We start from the raw sequence: 12,800 nt of genomic DNA, 5'->3' as shown, positions 1-12,800 counted from the left end.
CCAAATATGTGGAGGATTTCTATGGTGGGGGACACCTTTCCTGTAGGAACCTGACTGAGACCCTCTTTCCACACGGACTCCCAAACAAGCTCAAAGTCTAAAATCACCTCCCATAGCACACACTTCTTCCCATGGACACCGTACATGGATGCACTTCAAGACACTTTCTTTTCTCAAAGAAGTTACCAGTTATGTCTGTCTTTTGCAGATAAAAGGCATCAACAGATAGAGCAGGATAGAAAATTCTAGTGAAACTTTTATTTTCCCATCAGAGTGTGTCGAAATGGAAGCATTTCATGGAGACAATTTGATTCTGACAAAGTTCCTTTGGAACCCTTCCTGGTTTCATACCAGGCTGCTGCTGAGAAGCCATGTGGATGAACTATCTGATGGACTGCCTTGGAGCTGGGAATCTCAGGGCTTTCAGGGTCCATGGTGCTATCCCCTCACAGAGAATCTCACATTTTTGCTTTCATTCTACACTGGAACAAAACCAATTTTCAAAAGGTCTCCCCCCCCTCCCCCCAAACTAGAACAATCTCTCTCTTCACAGCTCTGGTTAGGAGACCTTGGTTGAGCCACTGGCATTAGGAAAGTCGCTTCACCTTCCTTTCCCCTCCCTTTGTCTTGTCTACCTAACCTGCAAACTCTTTGGGGCACTGACTGTCTCTTACCATATCTGTGTCAGCAGCTAGCACAATGGGGCACTGATCTTTAGTGGGGCCTCGAGTCTGTATTCCAGTGGGGCCAATAGGTCAGGTCTGTGCATTACATCCTTTTGCAGGCTCCATTCAGCTGAAATTCGATTTCCACAGTTGCCACATCTGAAGAGGTCTTTGGAATGGGCGAGCTCAGCAGCAGAGTCCGATCCTGACCCAAACCTTGCTCTCTCTCACATCCACATCTGTCATCTCTGCCTGTTTCTCCACACTCCCTCTTCTAATGTCCATCCACCCACAACCCTCTCCCCCCCACCACTGCCATGAACGATCGCAGGAAGGGTTACTGTATTTCACTGCACATATTTTGGTCTCTGGGTGTACACACATGATGTAAAGAAGTCACTTATTGCTTGAAGCCATGGACCATAGTAAAAATTTGAGCCAATATTTACTGTTACATTAGCTTTGTTGTAACAGCCTGGTCAAGACCATCTGTTGCTTGACAATAGCAGGAACAAGGGAGTCCTCCTCAGAAAACACTCACGCCACTAGGAAGTCTGCCTCTCTACTTCCTTCAGAATGTACATCCTCCTCCACACACATACACTGAGTTCAGACACTATCAGTGACCATAAAGGAAGTGAAAGGCAGAGCAATTATGAGAGGCATGAAATAGGAAGATGAAAAAAACCCCAAAACACCTTGCTTGTGACCTTCTAAATGTCAGTCCCTTGTCTTTCAGTGAGACCATATATACAGTATGCACAGGAAATGTTAAGAGCAAATTCAGCTATGAGCAACCCTCCCCCTGCCTCCCACCTCCTGTCTTCTTGATTTAGATAAAATAAAACTTTGTTTTCTCCTCCAAATCAAGTCAAATACAAGACTTGGAAGTTCTGACACCATAAGCAAAAGAGACCATCTACCTGGTAGCTGGGTGCCTCGAGACCAACAGAAAAATGGAGTGTAAGTGACATTCCAATAGGTTCATCTTTTTACTTGTGTAGTGTCACAGAGACACACACCAGTATGCTGAGTGCTTTTGTAACAGCAGAGCTCCCACAACCTGCTCCATGCAGTTTTCCTTCACTAAACTAAACTCCAGCAGTCCTGGGGTTCTCTTCTTACAATACAGAGGTCTTAAAGGGACAGTTCATTACAGCTTGCTACAGTAAGACCTAGCCAGGTAGGGCTGGAGAAACTGAAGATCTACTTATCAAAGCTCTAGTCCATCACTCACATCAGCTCAGTCAGAGGTATGGGGGAAAAAGGAGATGACCCCAAACATCTCAGCTGGATTGAATCCAGCAACAGCAACCTGTGCCTGCACCTGACAATAATGTGTTTCCACCTGTTGTGGATAAGCCATATACAAGACCACCGGGCCCTGCAAATATCATCTCAATCCCCAAGTCTTTAATTATCAGTCACAGAGATGCTAGATATTATAGCAATGGGTACCAATTTAAGAGCTTAGTCATCAGGCTTTGGGGCTGCCTACCCACAAAGCAAGGGCTATCCTTGGGTTTTGGGACTCTCTCTGCAAAGGAGTTATCCGCTACATTCCATGAGTTGCCTTCTTTCCTTCTACTTGCCCCACCCCTGAAAAATCCATTGCACGCTGACCCCTCTCCCCCATCTCCAATTTACTTATTTTTAAAAACATAATCCTCACCTTATCGAGTAACGTGTTTATTAGAAAAGAACCAGCACATGAAATGAAGCTGGGCTGGGTTTGTCATGTTAAATAGCAGTCATGCCCAAGTGGCTCTCTGTGTGCCATTACTCCAAGTGATTGAAGCAATTTCTTCCTCTGCCATGAGCTTAAGTTGTAAATCTCTCAACCAGATACAAAGGCAATGATGTGCTGCCTGTTGTGATTATTATTAACCTTTACTATTAAACTTGCAAGACTTCCAGGATTTCACTAGAAGATCTTCACAGCAATGTAGCATGAAGAAAAAATTTCCTCCTAGAGACCCAGGGAACATTTCAATACTACCTCTTGTGTTACCAGTTCAATGGAAAGAGTTATTCTCTGAGCTACATGATGACTGAAGTTGGAGTGGACATTATCAATTTGTTTAGGGGCAGCAGTGCAGTGAGTATTTTATAGACACAGAAAGGGAAGGTCTCTGAACTAACTGCCAACCATAGCACTCCATATATACCCAAAGGATAGAAATATCATTAGCAAGGCAAAGGGATTATTTAGGTTGCTCCAAAAGGGGTCTAACCAGGTGTAGCAGGATGGAATGAGGAAAAGGTAAAAGGATCCCGGGAAGAGGAGATTAAATTGTGAAATAGTCTCCCAATTAAGGAGTGGAAAAGCCACCATGCAAGATACTTGAGACTAAACTGTAAAAAGCAGGAGAGAATGTATTCCCAGAAGCAGGCAGCATAGTCCTGCACTTGCTAGTGAATTAACTAGATGACCCAGAAGATCTTCTCCATCCCCAACTTCCCTCATTTAGCTGATAACCTTTAGACATTGCAAAGGCCTAGAACTGGTGTCTGACCAGTGATGTTCAACACTCATGACCAGACACAGTGAGGGGTTATGGAAATGCTGGTCTTTAAGGGTGGTAAACTCGATAGTACAACAAACCAGAAACTACAAAGGAGTGAGTCACCTGCTTCTTAAGGGGCAAACCACAGGACTCTGCTCTGCTAAAGGGCAAAGCAAAAATCTAGAACATAGCTCACTTTAGCCAAGGTCCCCAAAGGAGCAAGTCAACCTCCAGCTTGACATTTCTACCTCCTCCTAGGTATCTTGACCTCGTTTGTTGGACTCAGCCCACAGCACCATCCTTCTCATATGAGTAGGTGGAAACAATTAATTCCCTCCCACTGGCCCAGCCCTGTTACCCTGCAAATCCCTGCACTCAGGGCAGGCAGCTATGTTCCTTTCACTAGCCAGAATTAACCACTTCTTTGCTAGCCTCCAAAAAGATTCTATGCACTGTCACATACAGAATCTTTTCTTCCAGCCCTTTGTCAGTATTATACAGACTTGCTCTACTCTGTTAAACGGCTAGTGCTTTTCACCCTAGAGGTGGCTGCATCTTAGTGGTGAGTGAAAAGATGCCTGTATATCAGTTTGTTAGACTTAAAAGTGGGATGAAAGATGCTATATTAATGGAAGTTAGTAAAGCTGAATTTTTTTTAATATAGGGATAAGTGACCCTGATAGGAAAAAGCCGAATCAGTTTCACTGTAAAACCTAGGCTGGATAGGGGGCTGGGCGAGAGCAGGAATTCTGTAAATGAGGGCCAACAGTTTGTCCTTGCAGTCATGGAGGCTTTCATCTAGCATGGAGAGCTGTTCGTTTGTTGCTGCTGAGGGACTATTGGGATAGCGGTTTAAAATGTTATCAGCTTTAGGGAAGGAATAGAGGCTATTTTGAGTTAAATACTAAATTCTAAGGCTTTTGGCATAATTTTTAAATGATGGTCTAAAAAAAAAATCACAAAACTATGACCTGACCTTTTTTATAATTTGCCTTTATAGTTCTAGGCCCTGATTCTGCAAACTTGTCACCAAGGGCTTAGAACTCTTACCATCACAGATGTCATATTGTTGGTATTTGTGCCAAGTTCTTGCTGCACATGTGCAAGGTTTGCTCTGAGATTTGAGCATAATTCACTGCTCCAAGTTCACACATAAAACAAGCTGACAGCTTATGAAAAGATGATTAAATGTGTTAGACTTTGTTTTAAAAACAACCACCCCCCAAAGCTGTTTTTGGAAGAAAATAAAAATTTTACAGGGACCTCAGAAGGCTGCTAAATGTGCATCTACAGAACGTTAAACTTCATGTGAAATCCATGGATTAGTCTGAGTTTCCATCTGAGCTGTTCAGATACTGGACCCAGGCAGATCATAGCGGCATGCTGGAGTTGGGGAATGATGAAGAGTCCCTTTAGTGTGACATTGGCTCATAATACCAGAGTAACAAGGAGAGAAGAGCTGCTTTTGGAGAATTGCAGGCTAGGATCAGAAGTGGTTGGTTCCCACACATTTCTGTTGGTTTCCTGCATTTCTGCAGATTATCTGTAATTACAATCCATATTAAAATAAGTAGCACCCATTGTTACAGCAATACAATTTTAACTGAGCTAATATAATCATGGAGGAGTTCTCCACCATTGCTCCAGGGAAAGGTGCATATTTAAGTTGAATGGATGTGTACATACCCTTGTCCTTCCTCCCTGCATCCCCCTTTGGCTTTTTACATCACTTTTAATGTTAGGACCCCGTTCTGAAAAAAAAATAAAATAAAAAATCAATCACACAAAAGGAACAGGGCAACACTTGTGAAGAAAGTTATATGCATGCTTAAGTGTTTGCAGAATCAGGCTCTTACACTCCAATTCTAATGCGGGGGGAACACAGTCATGTACATGAGGAGTAACTTCACACACCTCGAGTCCAGCGGGACTCTATGCTATTATCCAGATGCAAGAGCATTTGTAGGATCGAGGCCTGGGACTCTTTGGAGTTAGGAACACAATGACCAAGATGTTCAAAAGTGACTCATGATTTTGGGGGCTCAGTCGGGCACAGCTGGAAGCCGCCTGATTCTCAGAAGCGAGGAGGCTCAATGCTTTCTGAAAAGTCAAGCCCCCTAAGGTGTCTCAAATCAGACCCCCAAACAATAGACACCCAAACGCACTAAGCCCCAGATCTTCAAAAGATATTTAGGTGCCTAACTCCCATTGATTTCAATAGGAATTGGGTGTCTAAATACCTCTGGGGATCTGGGCCTAGGTCACTTTTGTAAATCTCAGCTCTTTGCATCTGTGTTGCAGAAGGAGGGGAGGGGCTGCATGCGCAACAGTATTAATAAGGCAATAAAAACACATGGAAATATAAGACATTCAAATAAGAGGTTAGAACTATCCTGGCCCTTGGAATGTCAGCTTTCCATGATCAAATGGATCAAAAAAGCTACAAGCATGTGAAAAACTAGTATTTGCATGATAATTTCTTGGGTTTACAGATTTTGATGCCTTCTCTCCATTCCTTCCTCCTTTGTCCAGGTTATATACACCGGGAGGACTGTAAGACAATAAGGCTAATTAGTGGCTCCTGGCCCTAAGCCTGCAAACACTACGAGGATCATTGTGAGTTGTGACTCAGGACCGTGACAGCAGAGGCCAGCCTGCCCACATTCCATGACTAAATCCCCCAGCACAAAAGGGAACGTATCTACAGTGACTCAGCTAAGGAGAGCAAACTTTATAATGCTGCAAAACGGGCAGCCGGGCTTTGAACTGTCGCATTTATATTTTTCCACCAACAATCCAGGGTCTAGTTTGTAATTAAATAAAAAAAAAGTCTCTGCCAAGCAGTGTATGACCTAATCATTTGTACAGTACCTATTTTTAGAATTACCCTTTGTACGTGTTCAAGATAGCTGGAGCCAGAAGCAGAAATGTGTAACTCTTGAAGTCTTAATAAGCAGGGGGGTTGCCCTGGTTTAATTTACTGTGTAATTATTTTTCCTCTTTTTCCCTTTTCTTAACCGAAAATATTTGACATCTTGCATGGGATGGGGAGGAAAACACGATTAGCTTTTAAATGCCAGACCTAACTGCATGGTACAGAGGGGCTGTGCATATACTCAGTACAGCTCATCCTAAAATAACTTTTAAGTAGAATAGAATCAATTAAGGACTCAACAAAAGAAGTTCATAGACAGCCCAGGTTTTCCTCAAGTGTAACTGCCCCCCAGTCATTGCGCTCATCATGTCGTAGATTGGTTTTAGGGTTTCACCCCTTTGGTTTTAAATGTCTCTTTACAATGAATTTAGGGCTGGGGAAAAGTGGTAGTCTGACAGCTCCAGGAGACCAATGGTGCCTCTTTACCCCAAACAGGTTGAGCCCAGGATTCTGACCTACCCATCCAAGTACCAATCCCTCATTCCCCTCCAGAATAGTGAAGCCTGTCCTGAAGAGACCAAATCTGGAGGCAAAGGGGGTGTGTTCTCCCTCCTTTCAGTCTGTGGCCACAAAAGGAGACCAGTAAACAGAGAACACCTGTCCACGAGGAACCAAACTAAGCCTAACTCCTTTCAAACTGGTGACCAACCAGCTAACGATCACTGCAGGCCAAGATTTAAACTGGTCACCTAACTATCACAGGCACTTCTCTGGCGACCTGTAACACGGTATCTGTGACCGCCCAGCCTTCAAGGGTTAACAGTTTCAAAACCTGAGCTCCAGATCCTCCTAGGTATGAAGGCTCCTAACTTCCACTGAGTTCAATGGGAGTTTAGAAGTTTCAATACTTTTGAAGATTTGAGCCTTAGGCACATTTGAAAATTTTATACCAAGTGTCTTGCCCAAGGTCCCAAAGGAAATCGGTGGAAAAGAATTGAATTCAGGGCTCTAGGCTAGCACTCTAACCACTAGACCATCCTCCCTCCCCAAGGAAGTCAAAGTTTCTTATCTTATTTCCAACTCCCTGAGTCATCCAACCCCCTTTCCAAATATCAGCCATTCTTTTCCTTGTCATGGCCAAGAATAGTCCACTTTTGTGGAACACTTGTGTTTGTTTACTGCAGCTTCACATGCGATGCACACACAGCTGGGGAAATTTGTGCTATCAGAATGGGCTCCTATTTGCTTGTTTTCTTGCAGAAGAGAACATCTAGGTGACTGAGTCACACATAACAAAAACCTGGGCAGCATATAAAGTGTTTCCATCGGCACATGCAGCTGTGTTTTAATCAAAGGATTTTCTCCCCCCAAGATTATTCTGGAAACCTACACACAGGACACAGAACTCCAAAGCTCCAAACAGAGTCTGAATAAGAGTTTACATCCTAACATTACAGTTTGGATTCACGGTTAGATATTAACTGATTTTATTTTCTTAATAATTGCCAGAAGATACAACAAACCCTTGGTATCTTATCTATTTAGAAATTCCTAAGTGACTGAAACCTTAGATAACGTTTGTAAATCAAGACAATTTGCAAACTACCCTATTTTTTAAAGAGCTATTTCTGAATCCCTTTTGAAGGCTGGAAGAAATTGGGGCATTCCAAATCAGTCACAACATATTTGTCTGTGCACTTAGCAGCAGAAATTTGCAAGTGGGTCAGCATTTGCGGTGGAGGGAACATGTTGAAGGAACTTACTCCTAAAAATGCCCTTGGAAATTTGACTTTCATGCAGGAGGGAAAGTTAGTGAGTTGCACGGTTGGCATCCAAGTCAATTCAATGGTGGAATGGCTAGACTAGAGTGGGGAATGGATGGAGGGAAAACATTCTTGCAGAGCTTTCTTGGAGAAGAACTAGTTTCTGAGGGCCACATTTTCAAAGATATTTAGACATTTAGTGGTGCAGATATTTCAATAGGCCTTAGGCACCTCTGTGTTTTTTTGAGGGGGAGGGAATCACACGAGACATCTCGCTAAATTTTTAGGCCCTAAATACCTTTGAAAATCTGGGCCTCATAAATTAGTTCTTATTCAGGAAAACTCTATGCAAGAATGTTTCCTTCCATTCATTCCCCATTCCAGTCATCCCACTATAAATCTTACCTTCGATAATCTGACCCTGAGTAGCTTGCCTGGTTCTCTGTAGCCCACCATCTTTAGTGCTGTAGATGCCCTATATGCTAATTTTGTCAGAAGTTGACCCAAACTCCACTCTCCTTCACTGTTTGACAGGGCTTCTGCAGCCACAGGGTCCTTGTTACAAGGGCTTTGTGACATCAAAGCCTAACCATGTAAAAGAATCGGATATAACCAGTTTAACATCAGCTCTACCCGCTGGCATGAAGGAAATGGCCCAGATGGGAAGGGAGCAACCTCTTCTTTAAAATAAAAATGGCCTCACTTGTCCCATGTGATTAGTGATTGAGTGGGGACTCAATTTTAGGAAGCCAAACTTGAGAAACTACTAGAGACATAATGTTCAGAGGATGAGTGCAAAAAATTTGCTAGTCACTTTTGAAAATTTAGACCAATATTTCTGATAATCATGAAACAGAGGAAGGGCAAATTATGAAGAGACTAAAAAGCAGACTGGGATTTAGTGAAAGGGGTACATAGTCTCTGGAAGATTTCCCCAGCTTTAAAGCCCCGCTTTAAATTAACCACCTCTCATTGGTGTGGAAAGGCTACTGCATAATACTGTGCTCAACACCATGTCATCCCGGCACACATCTGAACGTATCGAAAGAACGGTAGAATTCAAGCGCTGGTTTGGTAAGCTCTGTCCATCCACCTCGGAGGCCGAGTACAATCCCAAAGCCAAAGCTCTTTGTTAGCAGCTCCTTTAGGAACCCTGCTCATTATGAGAGCTTAGAGCAGGAGGGACAGAGCAATGTGCGGAGAATAATTGGTTGCAGACAGGCTGCCTGTGTTGATGTGGGCAATGGAACACACAATCAGAATGAGCCTGGAGATGCGGAGAATGAGAGAGGCAGATCCAGCAAAGATCAGATGGAATCTAGCTGGGATGAATTGAGATGAGGTGGGGAGGGAAGAGCAGCTCTTACATTCACAGGCCGCGAAGGAGGAAGCCAGGCAGAAGGCCTTTTATGAAGGAAGAATTGCAACCGGTATCATGAGGGACAGACTGAGCTGAGCATAAAAAGAGTTTAAAAATGGCCAGCTGGGGCTGGGTTTAGAAAGCGTAACCCTGACTCCAAATGAGGTGGCAATGGGGAGCCACATGGCTCAAGGGCTTGCCAACGAGTTATGTGATAAGAGGCCAGGATCCCCGTGAATAAAAGTTTTCCACATCTGACTGGTTTCCAATGGCCGGTGTGGAACAAGTTGGTGATTAGATTGTAAACTCTTTGGAGCAGAGGCTGTCTTTTCATGACATGTTCCAGGGCCAAGCACAATGGAGGCCCCATCCCTGACTGGGGCTTCTAAGTGCTGTCTAATTTCAGCCCAGTTCTTAATGGATAGGTATCTGCATCACAGCTGGTACCCTCAGGATAACTCGGTAGAGATGCCAAGGGAGGAATAAGGCATGCATAGTGGCCCACTGGCAGGGTTCTCCTTACTGCTCACTGTGCTGTATTTGTTTGGTAGATAAACAGAGGACTTCAGTCTCAAGGGCTGTCCAGCCGGCATCTTTCACCCCATTAAGCACATGAAAGAGTTTTAACTTTGGGGAGGAGGGAAAAAGGCAGCCTGACAACAGCCTTAGGGGCCTGCAAGTCGCATTCTGAAGAATCAGCTTATAGCAAAGCTCAAGTTCAGCTACACTGGGGCTGGTGTACATTCAGCACAGCTCAATCGGCACAAATAGGGCCAGATCATCAGCTAGCACCAATTGACATGGCTGTATCGACATCAGCAGTACCTACGCCATCAGCACTACCTCAGGCTCTGGCCTTCTGCTTCCATCATCTTTAAAGTGACTAAATACAAAGTCCAAGAATAAATACCGGCTTCTCCTTAGAGGGGAATTCACTTTATTTACTTCTTACTTACAAAGTCACATTAAAAGGGTTCTCCGGATTCCCAAGCCCTGCTCTCCTCCTCCTGAAAGCCAACAGCCTGGCTTGTGCTAGGAGCCAAATCAAGCTCAGAACAAAGACTCATGAGAAACATTTGATGCTCCCCTTGCATTCTGCAGTGAAAACTCACTCAAGACAACTAGGGCCCTATCTCAGCAACTCCTGCTGACCTCTAGTGGTTCCTGATGACAACCACAACGACTGAGCCAGCTCCTGCACTGGTAGCAAGAGCCCAGTGTGTATTTTTTGCTCTTCGGTGCATTTGTGTTCATTCCTTGGGCACCTGCAGCTTCCATGGGGATGGAGTGCAGGGGTGTGCTCGCACCTTGAGGTCAGGAAATGAAAATGCACTAAGCCAGCTTTAAGCCACAGCCCAGAATAATGATCATTAATAGTGCAAGAATACAGCAGTGGTTTAGTTGTTAAACATTGACATGGGAAGGGGAAGCCACAGAAAAGTTTCCAAGTTAACCAGAGTAAATACTAGGTCATAATATATTCAGCAAATGATAACACAAGCCCCAGAAAGAATATACACCTAAGCAGAGGAAATCCATCTAGGATAATATTCTGAAGAGCACCTAACGGGAGGTAACGCTAAATCCCACAAAAACAATGGGGAGTCTGGTGGCACCTTAAATACTAACAGATTTGCTTATGCCAAAATAAATCTGTTAGTCTTTAAGGTGCCACCAGACTCGTTGTTTTTGTGGATACAGACTAACACGGCTACCGCTCTGATGCTAAATCCCACTGATTCTCAAGGAGTTGTGGCTCTGAAGTGCCTGAATCACTTTGGAAAACAGGGCTTAGACTCCTAAGGCTCAGCTCCTCCAATGGATTTAGGTGCCCAACCCCCTTAGGTGAGTTGATTTCAATGTGAGTCAGGTACCTAAATACCTTGGAGGATCTGAGCCTTGGTGCTTTTGAAAGTTGTACCCCTACTGTTACTTTACATGGTTACAAGAGGCCTGCCAGAAATGCTTTGTGGGGGCTGACTAATCCCCACCAACAAATACAAGACAGTTGTAGTAGGTTATACCTGTCTGGTGTCCCCTTGGAGAGAGGGTGAGTGTCACTCTTGTCTCAAAGTCCCGAGCACAGGCCTCCAGCATGGGCCGTTCAGGTCATCACACCCCCTCACAGGGCAGGTAAAGTGGCCCACAGAGGGCAGACTCCAGGGCCTTCAGGGAAGACAAGCAAAAGAGAAGAGAACTGGCCCCTTCCAAGGGTGCCAAGCTGGTCCAGGCTCCCAGGGGGCTCGCCTTGGCTGGAGAGCACCAGCCTTACTTCCTTCAAAGTGCCACCTGCTCCCACTTCAACTGGGAGGCTCCCTTATAAGGACCCACCCCTCTCCAGGCTTGATGGGATTCACCAGGTGTGCCAGGTTGGAGCTGTTTGTGCCCAGAGGAGCTCTTTAACCCCTTCCTGTCTGGGGTGCTGGATCTGCCCTGCCCAATAATAAATGAATTGAATAAACTCCCCTGCAGTACGGAGTTAATCGATTGCCTGGTGTCAGCTGGCCCATGAGTGGAAGAGCCCCAGGATTAAGACTCAGTTGCTCTGACTCCCAGTAAATTCATTGGTCTGATTTGTAGACCACAGCCTTTCCCAGCACCCAGCAGTCCTGTTGCTTAAGCACATTTAAAATACAGTTTTCCAGCAGGGGGCAGGAGATGATCATTTCAGGCTTCCCTTCCTCAAGGGACCTGTATTGGTCGGACCAGCCCTTCCCTCCAAACTGCGGGGGGCTGGGTTTGCAATCTGACCATCCATTCTTCTAGCCCTGGGCCTGCACTTCAACACAGGGCCATATGCTACCATCAGCCATATGTGGAATGCCCTTGTGAAGTTCCCTGCAGAGAGCCGGGTTGGGAAAGGACCCCACAATTTCTACCTTATGCATCGCTTTCAAACACCTGGCTCTTAGTCTGAGAAGTTCTAAAAGCTCCACACACTACTGACTAACAGCGCTGTTTCCGTCCAGACTGGAGTCATCCTCAATGCTGCTATCTAGGAGATTTTTGGTTACAGAGCTAAATGTGGATAAAGTGCCAGGCCCAGTGTAGTGACATTAATTTCTAGCCTCTATGCCTAGTTACAAAAATCCTCTTCAGCTCATCTTGAGCCTATGTGTAATGTTCCTGAAAAGTAGCTCCTGTGTGTGTGTGTGTATGTACTTTGTTCTTGCTTAATGGGCAGCAGGTTTAAAACAAATAAAAGGAAGTTCTTCCTCACACAGCACACAGTCAACCTGTGGAACTCCTTGCCTGAGGAGGTTGTGAAGGCTAGGACTATAAGAGGGGTTAAAAGAGAACTAGATACATTCATGGAGGTTAAGTCCATTAATGGCTATTAGCCAGGATGGGTAAGGAATGGTGTCCCTGGCCTCTGTTTGTCAGAGGGTGATGGACGGCAGGAGAGGGATCACTTGATCATTGCCTGTTAGGTTCATTCCCTCTGGGACACCTGGATAGTGGGTAGACAGGATACTGGGCTGGATGGACCTTTGGTCTGACCCAGTATGGCCGTTCTTATGTTCTTATCACCGTCACCTTTTCAGTTGGTTGCTGCACCACCATGTCCTCAAGTTGCACATGAGGCCACAAAACTGTTAATTGCTTTAGGATGAGGAAGCGGTTTCATTG

General features: G+C 44.7%; 1 protein-coding gene across 4 annotated transcripts in view; it reads right to left on the bottom strand.

Moving 5' to 3' along the window:
• The window catches only part of ZBTB16 (zinc finger and BTB domain containing 16), a 192,823-nt gene that overhangs the window by 177,507 nt on the left and 2,516 nt on the right, over nt 1-12,800 (bottom strand). For 3 of the 4 annotated variants that reach the window (XM_044996979.1, XM_044996978.1, XM_044996980.1), the window contains exons 3-5: nt 11,195-11,336; nt 5,663-5,723; nt 4,859-4,923 (exon numbers count right to left, since the gene is read on the bottom strand). The gene's annotated coding sequence lies outside the window, so the exon portion shown is untranslated. The remainder of the gene's footprint in view (nt 1-4,858; nt 4,924-5,662; nt 5,724-11,194; nt 11,337-12,800) is intronic. The other variant, XM_044996982.1, reaches the window with a different exon arrangement.

This window comes from Mauremys mutica, chromosome 22 (genome assembly GCF_020497125.1).
Source record: "Mauremys mutica isolate MM-2020 ecotype Southern chromosome 22, ASM2049712v1, whole genome shotgun sequence".
Taxonomy (NCBI): domain Eukaryota; kingdom Metazoa; phylum Chordata; order Testudines; family Geoemydidae; genus Mauremys; species Mauremys mutica.
This window is presented reverse-complemented; position numbering and strand designations above follow the sequence as displayed.